Source organism: Gossypium raimondii, chromosome 1 (assembly GCF_025698545.1).
Source record: "Gossypium raimondii isolate GPD5lz chromosome 1, ASM2569854v1, whole genome shotgun sequence".
Classification (NCBI taxonomy): Eukaryota; Viridiplantae; Streptophyta; class Magnoliopsida; order Malvales; family Malvaceae; genus Gossypium; species Gossypium raimondii.
The window spans coordinates 12,958,735-12,971,183 of record NC_068565.1 but is presented as its reverse complement, the minus strand read 5'-3'; the positions used below and the strand labels follow the sequence as shown (position 1 = coordinate 12,971,183).

Genomic DNA, 12,449 nt, shown 5'->3' with positions numbered 1-12,449 from the left:
GAAGATTTGTTGATGACCGAGTCTTAGTCCTGATTTGTTGTGGCACTCAAATTGACCAAAAATTAAGGAAAAATCAGCCACCTTTCCTCAATTCATGGCCGGCCACTCTTGGAGGAAGTTTCAAAGGATGGACACTCCTATTTTTAGTAAACTAGCTCATTTGCCTCACATATAAATAAGAGTTCATTTCTCACTTTTTCAATCATCCCTCATCCCATCATCTCTCACTCATTCATCATTCTCTCAACTCTTTTAGCTATCTTTCCCCTTCATCATCCTTGCATAAGGATTTTAGCAATTAAGCCTCTTAAAGAACCCTTGGTCTGCCACCTTGGAGAGCCATCAGCAAATGAACAAAGCAAAGAAACGAAGGAGCCTCGTCAGTCAAAGTCTTGGGTGATAGCCACTTCGAATTGGGTTTAATCTTTCTTTTCTTTAATTTAATATAAAGATGTTTGCTATGTGTTCTTTGTTCTTGTTTATAACAATGATAGCTTAAATTTATTTAAGCTAGGATGATTATTTTGATTAAATAATATTTATGTGATTCATGCTTATAATGTTTGTGCCTCAATCGATCCTGTTTTCAATTAAAATCAAGTCTATATTTCATTCATACGTGATTGAAATGCACCTGAATTAGCTGAGTGATCCTAACCAGACGACGGCTAATGGACACATAATTGAAATGTGCATGCTCAATTTAGATCCTAACCCGATTAAATTGTAGGTTGCATAACAACTCTAACCAAGATCTGTTATCTGCATAGTTTTTAGATTTGTGTGATTAAATTGTTTCAAACCTAACACGTCCCTGTTACCTCACACGAATGCTAAGAAACCCTAAGTAAATAAGGATCAATAAAATGCGTATTTACTAAGTAAAGGATTCCGAAAGAACATAATATGGTTTCCAAACTCATGAAAGATCGAGTTGCCATGGAATGCTTTTCTGAATGCTATTAAGCATGTTGATAATAAATTGAGTTTAATTAAAGTAATTATCCTAGTTTATTTATGTTATAATTGTTGGAAATTGTGTTTAATTTTACTAAAATCTATTTCATTCATAGAGTTTGCATACTTAGGATAAATTACATGAGGGACTATTGCATTTAGTTTGATATATTTTAATCTCCACTTCTCAACTATATTGTGTTTTTTTATTTACCAAATTGTTAATATAATTTTACAAATTAAGTGACTTAGCACAAATACAATCCCTGTGGAGACGATAACTCGATACTTACTTATTACTTGATAACAACTGTGTACACTTGCATAAACCCGAGTGTTATAAGTTTTTGGCACTGTTGCCGGGGATTGTCAACTGTTGCCATAGTCATTTTTTTCGTGAAATTATTTATTTTCAATTTTATTTATTTCTAACATTATTAATTTATTCTTTTTAATTTTTGTGATTTTCTCAGGTGTTTATGAGCATAGATCGAATTATCGATTTACTCCCAATAGACCTTGAAATTGAGCGAACTTTCAGACAAAAAAGACGTGAACGAACAGCTCAAAGAAAAGTCAAAATGGACCTTGGAAATTAGAATCAAGAACAAGTCAATGAGGCCGATAACGTACGAAATCCTATCCTCATTACCGATGATAGGGATCGATGCATCAGACAATATGCTGTGCCACTTTTCAGTGAGCTAAACCCAGGAATTAGAAGACCAGATATTGAGGCAACCTAGTTTAAATTGAAACCAGTGATGTTTCAAACGCTACAAACGGTGGGCCGATTTAGTGGTATACCCACGGAAGATCCACATCTCCTCCTTCGATTATTTATGGAGGTAAGTGATTCATTCAAGATAGCCGATGTGACTGAAGACACACTGAGATTGAAGTTGTTCCCGTAGTTGTTGCGAGATCGAGCACAAGCATGGCTCAATTCATTGCCACCAAGTTTCATATCTACATGGCAAGAATTAGCGAAGAGATTTTTGGTTAAGTATTTCTCACTTAGCAAAAACGCTAAGTTGAGGAACGAGATCACAACTTTCCAACAATTGGATGACGAGTCTTTGTATGAGGCTTGGGATCGATTCAAGGAGTTACTTCGTAAGTGTCCTCATCATGGGATTCCTCATTGTATCCAGTTATAGACATTCTATAATGGTCTCAATGCACATACAAGATTGATGGTAGATGCTTCCGCGAATGGTGCAATTTTGTCTAAGTTTGATAATGAGGCTTATGAGATCATCGAGAGGATTGCGAGTAATAACTGTCAATGGCCACCAAATCAAATAGCTTCAGGAAGACGTGTAGCCGGAGTTCATGAAGTTGACTCTCTCACTTCGTTATCAGCTCAGGTATCGTCTATTTCCTCTATGTTAAAATAGTTAACCACTAATAGTACTAATAATTTTGCAGCTCCACCACCAAGTCCACTTGAAATAGTTTCCTGTGTGTACTGTAGAGAAGGTCATTCTTTTGAGAATTATCCATCAAATCCCGAGTCAGTGTACTATGTGGGGAACCAATATCAAAATAGGAGTGGACAAGGACCCCAGTCCAACTTATACAATCCTTCATGGCGTAATCATCCTAAATTTTCTAGGAGCAACCAAGGAAATGGACCGAATAACAACTTATTGCAGCAAATACCCAACCAATCTCAAAGGTTTAATCAACAAGCTCCAAAACCACCTCAAGCTGAAGCATCAAACAGTTTGGCGAACTTGTTGAAAGCGTACATGGAAAAGAATGACTCTTTGATCCAAAGCCAACCAGCAACACTAAAAAATTTGGAAAACCAAATGGGTCAGTTAGCTACGGAGCTACGTAATAGACCGCAACAAACCTTGCCGAGCAATACTAAGAATCCAAGGAATTTAGGTAAAGAACATATCAAGGTAGTGGCATTGCGATGTGGTAAGACTCGGGAACCCCGATTGATTGATGTCGAAGATAAGCATGTTGAAAAGGAGGGAAGTCAACCAGATGTTGAAGTTCTTACACCAAAGGAATTAGAATCTGCAAAGTCTGACAAGGTAAACCCTGACTTAGTGAATTCAGATATTTTAACATCTTCTTTGGATACAGATTTACCTACTCAGCATAGTTGTCCGGTTCAACCGAAAGTTCCATCACCTTCATATCTGCAAAGATTGTAGCAACACAAGCATAAACATGAGGTACAATTCAAGAAGTTTTTAGATGTTCTGAAGCAGTTACACATCAATATTTTGTTGGTGGAGGCTTTAGAATAAATGCCGAATTATGTGAAGTTTATGAAGGATATACTGTCCAAGAAGAAATGACTGAGTGAGTATGAGACTGCTGCCTTGACAAAGGAGTGTAGCGCGTTCCTGCAGAATAAATTGCCACTGAAATTGAAAGACCTAGGAAGCTTTACTATACCTTATAACATTGGTGAATCTTACTGTGGTAAAGCTTTGTGTGACTTAGGAGCGAGTATCAACTTGATGCCTAAGTTTATTTTCAAGATTTTAGGGATAGGTGAAGTAAGACCTACAACTGTGACGCTTTAGCTAGCGGATTGATCGTTATCATATCTCGAAGGAAAGATCAAGGATGTTTTGGTAAGAGTCGATAAATTTATTTTTCTTGATGATTTCATTATTTTAGATTTTGAAGTAGATAAGGAAGTGCCAATCATCCTTGGGAGACTTTTCCTAGCCACGGGGAGAACATTAATTGATATGTAAAAAGACGAGTACAAGACGACCAGCTAACTTTTAACATTTTTAAAGCGATGAAATTTCCCAATCCGGTAGAGGAGTGTTCAGTGATGAAAGAGATAGAAACCTTGGTTTCTACGGAAACAATTTTGAAGAAGATCCATTGGAGAAAGCCTTAAATCTTGACCCTTTGGAGGATAAAGAAGGTGAAGAAAACATGGCTTTGATGGAAGCCAATCCGAGAAATTTTATTCAATCCACACGGTTTGAACCGTTGGAGTTGAAAGTCAGAGAATTTGTGCAACCCAAGTTTTCAATTAAAGAACCATCTAAACTCGAATTAAATGTATTTCCTTCCCATTTGAAATATGTTTATTTAGGTGACTGTTCTACTTTGCCTATGATTATTTCAATAGAACTAACGAAAGATCAAGAGGAGCAACTAATTGTTATTCTAAAGAAATTTAAGAAAGCAATTGGTTGGACCATAGCTGATATTCGGGTATATGTCTTTCTTTTTGCATGCACAAAATTATTTTAGAGGAAGGTGAAAGAGCTCGAATTGATGGGCAAAGGAGGCTGTTTCAGATAGTTCGTGGGTAAGTCTGGTACAGTGTGTGCCGAAGAAAGGTGGAATCACGATTGTTGAAAATGAGCGTAACGAGTTAATTCCAACAAAAACTGTTACCGATTAGAGAATCTGTATTGATTACAGAAAGTTGAACAAAGCCACTCGGAAGGACCATTTTCTAGATCAGATGTTAGATCCTAAGGTAGTCATGCGATTCCTACATAAGCATGTGTTTACACGATTTGGGACACCAAGAACTATTATTAGTGATGAAGGTTCTTACTTTGTGAACAAATAACTTAAGTGGTTGCTTGACAAATATGATGTGAAGAACAAGATTGCTGCTGCCTATCACCTCTAGTCTAATAGGCAAGTTGAAAGAGTGAATCACGAAATCAAAGGTATCCTTGAAAAGGTAGTACGCCCTAGCAGAAAATATTGGTCTCGAAGGCTCGATGATGCATTATGGGCCTATCGACCAACATTTAAAACTTTGTTAGGAATGACTCCTTATCGGTTAGTCTTTGGAAAGGCATGTCATTTGCCTTTAGAGTTGGAGAATAAAGCTCACTGGGCTTTGAAGTAGTTAAATTTTGATCTTAAGCAAGTCGGTGAGAAAAGAATGTTACAACTGGATGAGTTGGAAGAGCTAAGGTTGTTTTCCTATGAGAATGTCAAAATGTGTAAAGAAAGATCATAGAGATGACATGATAGTCATATACGACCTCGCGAGTTTAAAGACGGTCAAAAGGTTTTGTTGTTTAATTCAAGGCTAAAATTATTTATTGAGAAGCTGAAATCCCGATGGAAAAGACCCTATACCATCTACCGAGTTTATCCTTACGGAGCTATTGAATTATACGACAATTAGGAGGTACGTTTAAAGTTAATGGTCAACGTCTCAAACACTATTGGGATGGTGAAGTTGAGCGAATTGAATCCTTGCTCAAATTAATAGACCCTTAATTTTTCATGAACTCATTGTGTAAATAAATAAATAATTAGAACTTATTTTCTTAATTTATTACAATTAATTAATTTTGTCTAAGGAGATTGAAACTTAAGTGGGACCGTTGTGACCCCTCCAACCTTTCTTGGGAATTAATTTAATGTAATTTGTTAAGCAGAAATTTTCTAATTAAGACTTAACTTTTTTTAATTTCATTGTTCTGTTTAAATTTTAAATTTTTATGTTAATAAAATGGGTCAAATTTGGCCCAAGTACTAATCAGTTTTTTTCTAAGTTGCAGTCTGAGTTTGAGGCCCAAGACAGTAAAAAGGAGGAAAAAAATTAGGCCTTGCCGTCACACCCATTACTTGCCGCCCAAGTAACTTTAATGTAGCTAAATTTTTGCTACATGTTGCCCTAATTTTTCCCTATATAAACCCCTCTTCATTCTAATAATTTCCATATCACTCAAATGAATTTGCTTCCACCCTAAAAATCCCTAAATCTCTTCTTTGTGCCGTCAACCTCAAATCCCGAAAGATGCCCTAGTCCTTTTCTTTCTTTTTGTCGAAATTCCCTATTGCTGTCGTAAAGAGATCGCCGCCGCACCATCCTTGCTGTCACAAGATTTTTTCCGTAGCAAGTTATACCAATTTTACCGATTTCTTTTTTCTCTCTTGTGCAAAAACTCTGCTAAATTTTTGGGAAAATACCATGTCTCGTAAAAGAACTAGATCGTCAAAGACTACTCCTGAAAACCCGATTGTGGTTGATGAAGAAGTGAAAGAGCGATTTGATTCAATTTTCAAGCATCAACCTATGATGCCGGAAAAAAGGTTTTAACCTGAAGAGCAATGATGTGATGGTTGTTCCTATGCCAATTAGAAAGATAATCAATGCTCTCAAGTGGGAACGATTCTGTGATGCTTGTTCACTTCCTGATGATGAACTAGTTCGAGAATTCTATACTAGTTTGACTACGTAAGATGCTACTGAAGTCATTGTTCGAAAGAAAAAGGTACCTGTTACTTCTAAGTCCATCAATGATTTGTTTAATTTACCTGATGTTGAAGAAAATGAGTACTACCCTATGATGAGCAATATCAATTGGGATTTTCTTCAATAAGTGCTTGATGTTGTAACAAATCCGGGATCCCAATGGATTATAAGAAAGTATGAGAGCCATTCTTGTCGAAGAGAATACTTGAAACCAGTAGCAAAGGTATGGTTTTATTTTGTTCGCTACAGTTTTATGCCTATCTCAAACAGTTCCACCATCTCAATGGAACAAATGCTCTTGTTATATGCAATTTTGATAGAAAAGTCCATTAAATTTGGGAAAATTATCCTCAAGGAGATTCATGATTGTGCTAAAAAGAAGGCAGGAAGTGCTTATTTCCCATCATTAATCACTTCAGTTTGCCTAAGGGCCCGTGTTAAAACACAAGCAAATTTGAAAGGGCAGTATGTTCAAGGGTGTATTACAAGATCTTGAAAGGTTGGTAGAAAGAGTGCATGAGTTGACCCAAGGTGAGCAAGAGGAACCAACTGAGCTAGAAACTGAAGAGTCAACAAATAAAATAGAAATTGAAGTTGATTCAGTTGTAGACACTGAAGAAGAAGAATCTGATAAGGAACCAAATAGTCCTCAACCAGCTGAATGAGCTGAAAACCCTGAACCTAGGGTTGAGCCAGAAGAAGAACCAGTCAAGCTAATCGTTGAACCAGAATTTACAACTCCAATGCCGACTCCTGCATGTACTTCAAGGAAATCGGAGTTGTCAATTTTGATGGATATGTGCAAGTTCATGCTCAATCAACAACAAACTTACTTGAAATATGCAAAAATTAGGGATGATTCAATTTGAAATACTTTTAAGAATATCTCTAATACTTTTGTTCCTGAGTTCCCAGATGCTATCTTTGAGACATGGGCGGAAGAGACTGACGATGCAAGCGAAGATGGAGCTAAAGACGACAAGGGGAATAAGTCAGAAAAATAAAATGGGGGATTCTTGTCTTGTTATTTATTTAATTGTTTTTAGGTTTTTAGGAATTTATTTCTTTAGTAATTAGGATATAATTTTTGCAAAATAAAACATAGCAAGCATGAATAAATACTTCTTTAGAAAGAAAAAGACTAAGTGATATGGCAATAGGAATGAACATGTCTAGGATTGGGTTGTTAAGAAAGACTTGGTGTTTAAGTAGTCTTAATGACTCACCTCTCTATCTTTATAACCCTACCTGGTGTTCAGTTTTCATTCATTACTTTGTTTTTGCAATGAGGACATTGCTTCTTTTTAAAGGGGGTAAGGCAAATAATTGCTCGAAATTTTTAAAAATTTTCAAGTATGTTTTTATCATTTCTTTCATAAGTATGTTTTAATAAATGAATGTTTAGAGAAATTCTTTTTAATAAGATAGCTTGTATACAAGCATGAATGATGATTTTATCTGAGTGATTGTATGTTATCATAAAAAATGGAATGTTTTTATTATCTTAGTCTTAGGTAATGTTTGCCACGAAAACTTAGTTTCTCTTGAGATTAGACATGCATGAAAGTTTATATCTTTAGAATTGACTTAGTAACTTTCTTGAGGCGAAATCCTAGGGGACATAAAAATCTAAAATGATATAGGCACTATTTTTTTTTTTGGATTGCTTGAGACTTTTCAAGCCCACCTTATGATATTAGACCCTTGAAACTATAATTTTGAGCTTAAAGGTTTGGTCATTGTAATAAACCTACATTATAAGCTAGCTACCATCTTTTTTTTTAAATTATCCAAATTTTGCGCACCTATCTTAACTAAAGTTGTCTTGGGAATCAATATTTGAGGAAATTTTCATAAAGATGTATGTGCTCATGCTCAGTCTCCAAAAAGAAAATGTATGAGTATGAGTTCAAAATAAGTTTGGGGGTATTCCACAAGTTCACTTGAAGAAAAAGGTTGAATTTCAAGAAATCCAAGACAAGGTAAAGGTTAAGATTTTGAAACCGAAATGTCTCATCTATTAAAATCCCCACCTTTAACTGAGCCCATTACAACCTTATAAAAGATCTATTGATTTGATGATTATGTCACCTACATTAGTGGAGAGCAAGTATTAAGTTCACCATATGAAGATCATAAATAAGCCTTATGATTATTTTGCTTGATTGATGAGAAATTGTGTCGAATGAAAAATATTATCTATGGTTGTGACATACATGCAAACTATGATTCATGTTGGCATATCTTGAAACTTAGAATAAAATTTTCAAAATGTTTGTATATGAGTTACTTGTTAATAAAGAAGATCTATGAGCATGAATTTATTGATGCATGATTATGAGACGAAGATTGATGCTACTTACACTCTTAGCAAAATTTTCCTTAGCAAGACCTTGTGCTGTGTATGAACATTACTCGGGACGAGTAATGATTTAAGTTTGGGGGTGTGTAAACTGAAAAATATATAGGATTTTTCCTATATAATTCATCACCTTTTTACTTAAATTTGTTGTTAATACCAAATAATTGTTTAATAAATTAATGAAATATGCGAAAATATGAAATTAGGACATAGAAATTATTAAAATGTGATTTTATACTTTATTATATAGTTTTCATGCATAAAATGTCTTATTTTATATTAATTTATGCATATTATATTTTTAAGCTATAAAGTGGGACATGCATGATTAAATTAAATAATAAAATATAAAATTATATTTAATAATTCATTAATAAATTGGGTTTTAATTAATTAAGTAAATTGATTAATTAAAGTGGTTAAATTATATTATTTGGTCCTCTAAACTATCTACTATTTTTGGATAGGTTTGAGAGTTTTCTTCTAATTACAAAATCGTCCAAATTGGGGACCAAGTTAACCCAATTTTCAGCTACACATGGATTTCATAAACCATTTTTTGGTTTAATTCTACAAAGTCCTTGAAGAGTTAAAGAAATCAGAGATTTTCTCGAAGATTTGTTGATGACCGAGTTTTAGTCCTGAGTTGTTGTGGCACTCAAATTGACCAAAAATCAAGGAAAAATCAGCCACCTTTCCTCAATTCATGGCCGGCCACTCTTGGAGGAAGTATCAAAGGATGGACACTCCTATTTTTAGCAAACTAGCTCCCTTGCCTCACCTATAAATAAGAGCTTATTTCTCACTTTTTCAATCATCCCTCATCCCATCATCTCTCACTCATTCATCATTCTCTCAACTCTTTTAGCTATCTTTCCCCTTCATCATCATTGCATAAGGATTTTAGCAATTAAGCATCTTAAAAAACCCTTGGTCGGCCACCTTGGAGAGCCATCAGCAAATGAGCAAAACAAAGAAGCGAAGGAGCCTCGCCAGTCAAAGTCTTGGGTGACAGCCACTCTGAATTGGGTTTAATCTTTCTTTTCTTTAATTTAATATAAAGATGTTTGTTATGTGTTATTTGTTCTTGTTTACAACAATGATAGCTTAAATTTATTTAAGCTAGGATGATTATTTTGATTAAATAATATTTATTTGATTCATGCTTATAATGTTTGTGCCTCAATCGATCGTATTTTCAATTAAAATCAAGTCTGTATTTCGTTCATATGTGATTGAAATGCACCTGAATTAGCTGAGCAATCCTAATCAGACGAGGACTAATGGACGCATAATTGAAAAGTGCATGCTCAACTTAGATCCTAACCCGATTAAATTGTAGGTTGCATAAAAATTCTAACCAAGCTCTGTTATCTACATAGTTTTTAAATTTGTATGATTAAATTGTTTCAAACCTAACACGTCCCTGTTACCTCACACGAATGCTAAGAAACCCTAAGTAAATAAGGATCAATAAAATGTGTATTTACTAAGTAAAGGATTCCGAAAGGACCTAATGTGGTTTCCAAACTCATGAAAGATTGTGTTGCCATGGAATGTTTTTCCGAATGTTATTAAGCATGTTGATAATAAATTAGGAGGATCAAACATTTTATTAAGCATGTTGTTGAAATGTCAGTTTAACTCTCAACTCAGCTACGACTGAACCATCATCAATCAAAGACAATCGGGCATTCATAGCTAGCAAAGCAAACAGAGATTTTTGACTTAAAGCATCAGCAACAACATTAGCCTTACCCGGATGGTAATCAATAATCAAATCATAGTCCTTTATCAATTTAAGCCACCTACGCTGTCTCAAATTCAAATCTTTCTGTGTCATCAGATATTTCAGACTTTTATGTTCAGTATAAATATGACATTTCTCATCATACAAGTAATGTCGCCATATTTTTAATGCAAATACAATAGCAGCTAATTCAAGATCAAGCACAGGGTAATTTCTTTCATGTGGCTTAAGTTGTATCGAAGCATAGGCTATAACTTTACTTTCTTGCATCAAGACACAACCTAAACCATTTAATGATGCATCACTATAAATAATAAATTCTTTACCCGGTTCAGGTAGTACCAATACAGGTGCTTTCGTCAACAAATCTTTCAATCGGTCGAAACTCTGCTGGCATTCATCAGTCCACTCGAATTTAACATCTTACTGTAATAAACGGGTCATCGAAGAAGCTATCATAGAGAACCCCTGTACAAATCTCCGATAATAACCAGCTAAACCCAAGAAACTTCTAACTTCAGATACAATTTTCGGTGGACTCCAATTGACAATAGCTGAGATTTTACTCGGATCTACCCTGATGTCTTCTGCGGATACAATATGTCTGAGAAAACCCACTTCTCGAAGCCAAAATTCACATTTACTAAATTTAGCGTATACTTGCTTCTCTCACAGAATTTGTAACACAATTCTCAAATGTTCCGCATGTTTATTTTCATCTCGGGAATAGACCAAGATATCATCAATAAAAACTACCACGAACCTATCTAAATACGGTCTGAATATCCGATTCATCAGGTCCATAAATACTGCAGGTGCATTAGTCAGCCCAAACGACATAACAAGAAACTCATAATGCTCGTACCTGGTTCTGAAAGTTATTTTCAGTACATCTGACTCTTTTACCTATAACTGATAGTAGCCAGATCGGAGATCAATCTTTGAAAATACAGTGGCACCCTTCAACTGGTCAAACAGATCATTAATCCGAGGCAATGGGTACTTATTCTTTATAGTGACTTTGTTGAGCTGTCGATAATCAATACAAAATCTTAAGGACCCATCCTTCTTTTTCACAAATAGAATCGGAGCACCCTAATGTGAATAACTTGGTCAGACAAAACCCCTGTCAACAAGTTCTTGCAACTGTGTCTTTAACTCCTTTAATTCCGTAGGAGCTATACAATATGGAGCTATGGAGATTAGAGTAGTTCCCGAAATCAGATCTATAGAAAATTTCACTTCTCTTTCTGGTGGCAACCCTGGTAATTCCTCTTGAAACACATTGAAAGATTCACATACACCTGGCACTGCCTGTATCTTTGTCTCAGATACCTTAGTATCTAACACATATGCCAAATAAGCATCATACCCTTTTCTGACACACTTTTGAGCTGTCATAACTGAAATCACATCAGATAATTCCTCTGTCTGATTAGATTTAACCCGAAGTAATTCTCCATTCTGACACTTCAGCACAATATATTTCTTTTTATAGTTTACTACTGCATCATGCTGAGTTAACCAATCCATGCCCAATATCACATCAAACTCATCAAAAGGCAATAACATCAAGTCAACCGGAAAATAAATACCTTTACCATCAGTGGAAAATTTTTACAAACTTTATCCACCATCACAAACTAGCCTAGGGGGTTCGAGATTTTAACCACAAATTCAGTAGGTTCAACAAATAAAATTTTAACAAATACTAATTTTGTGCATATGTATGAATGTGTAGAACCAGGAACAATTAATGCAATAATATAAGTATCAAGTAAAGAAAATGTACCAGTAATTACATCTGGTGCGGAGACATCTTCTCTAGCACGAATAGCATATGTCCTGGCTGGTGCTCGTGCCTCAAATCTGCCTATAGTATCTTTTATAACTCCTCAAGTACCACTAACATTACTGGTAGGTCGAGGTGGTCTACCCCTTGAAGCAAGATTACTTAGCTTCGATGTCTGTTCTGCCTCTTTTTCTATTCTTTCGGAACAATCTCTGAGGAAATGATCGAAAGAACTACATCTATAACAGGCTCCACTCTTCAGTCGGCATTCTCCAAAATGAACTTTATTACAGTACTGGCATCTTGGCTTAGGGGTACCAACACTGCCAACACTGGTTACTGATGGAGTGGAAGGTCTTGGATTAGT

The 12,449-nt window shown here is 35.2% G+C and overlaps 1 non-coding gene across 1 annotated transcript; it reads right to left on the bottom strand.

Moving 5' to 3' along the window:
- Window positions 1-1,988: 1,988 nt before the first annotated feature.
- Window positions 1,989-2,095, bottom strand: LOC128033628 (small nucleolar RNA R71). Its single transcript, XR_008189613.1, has one exon. It is a non-coding gene; the product is annotated as a small nucleolar RNA R71 (small nucleolar RNA).
- Between the last annotated feature and the right edge of the window lie 10,354 nt (window positions 2,096-12,449).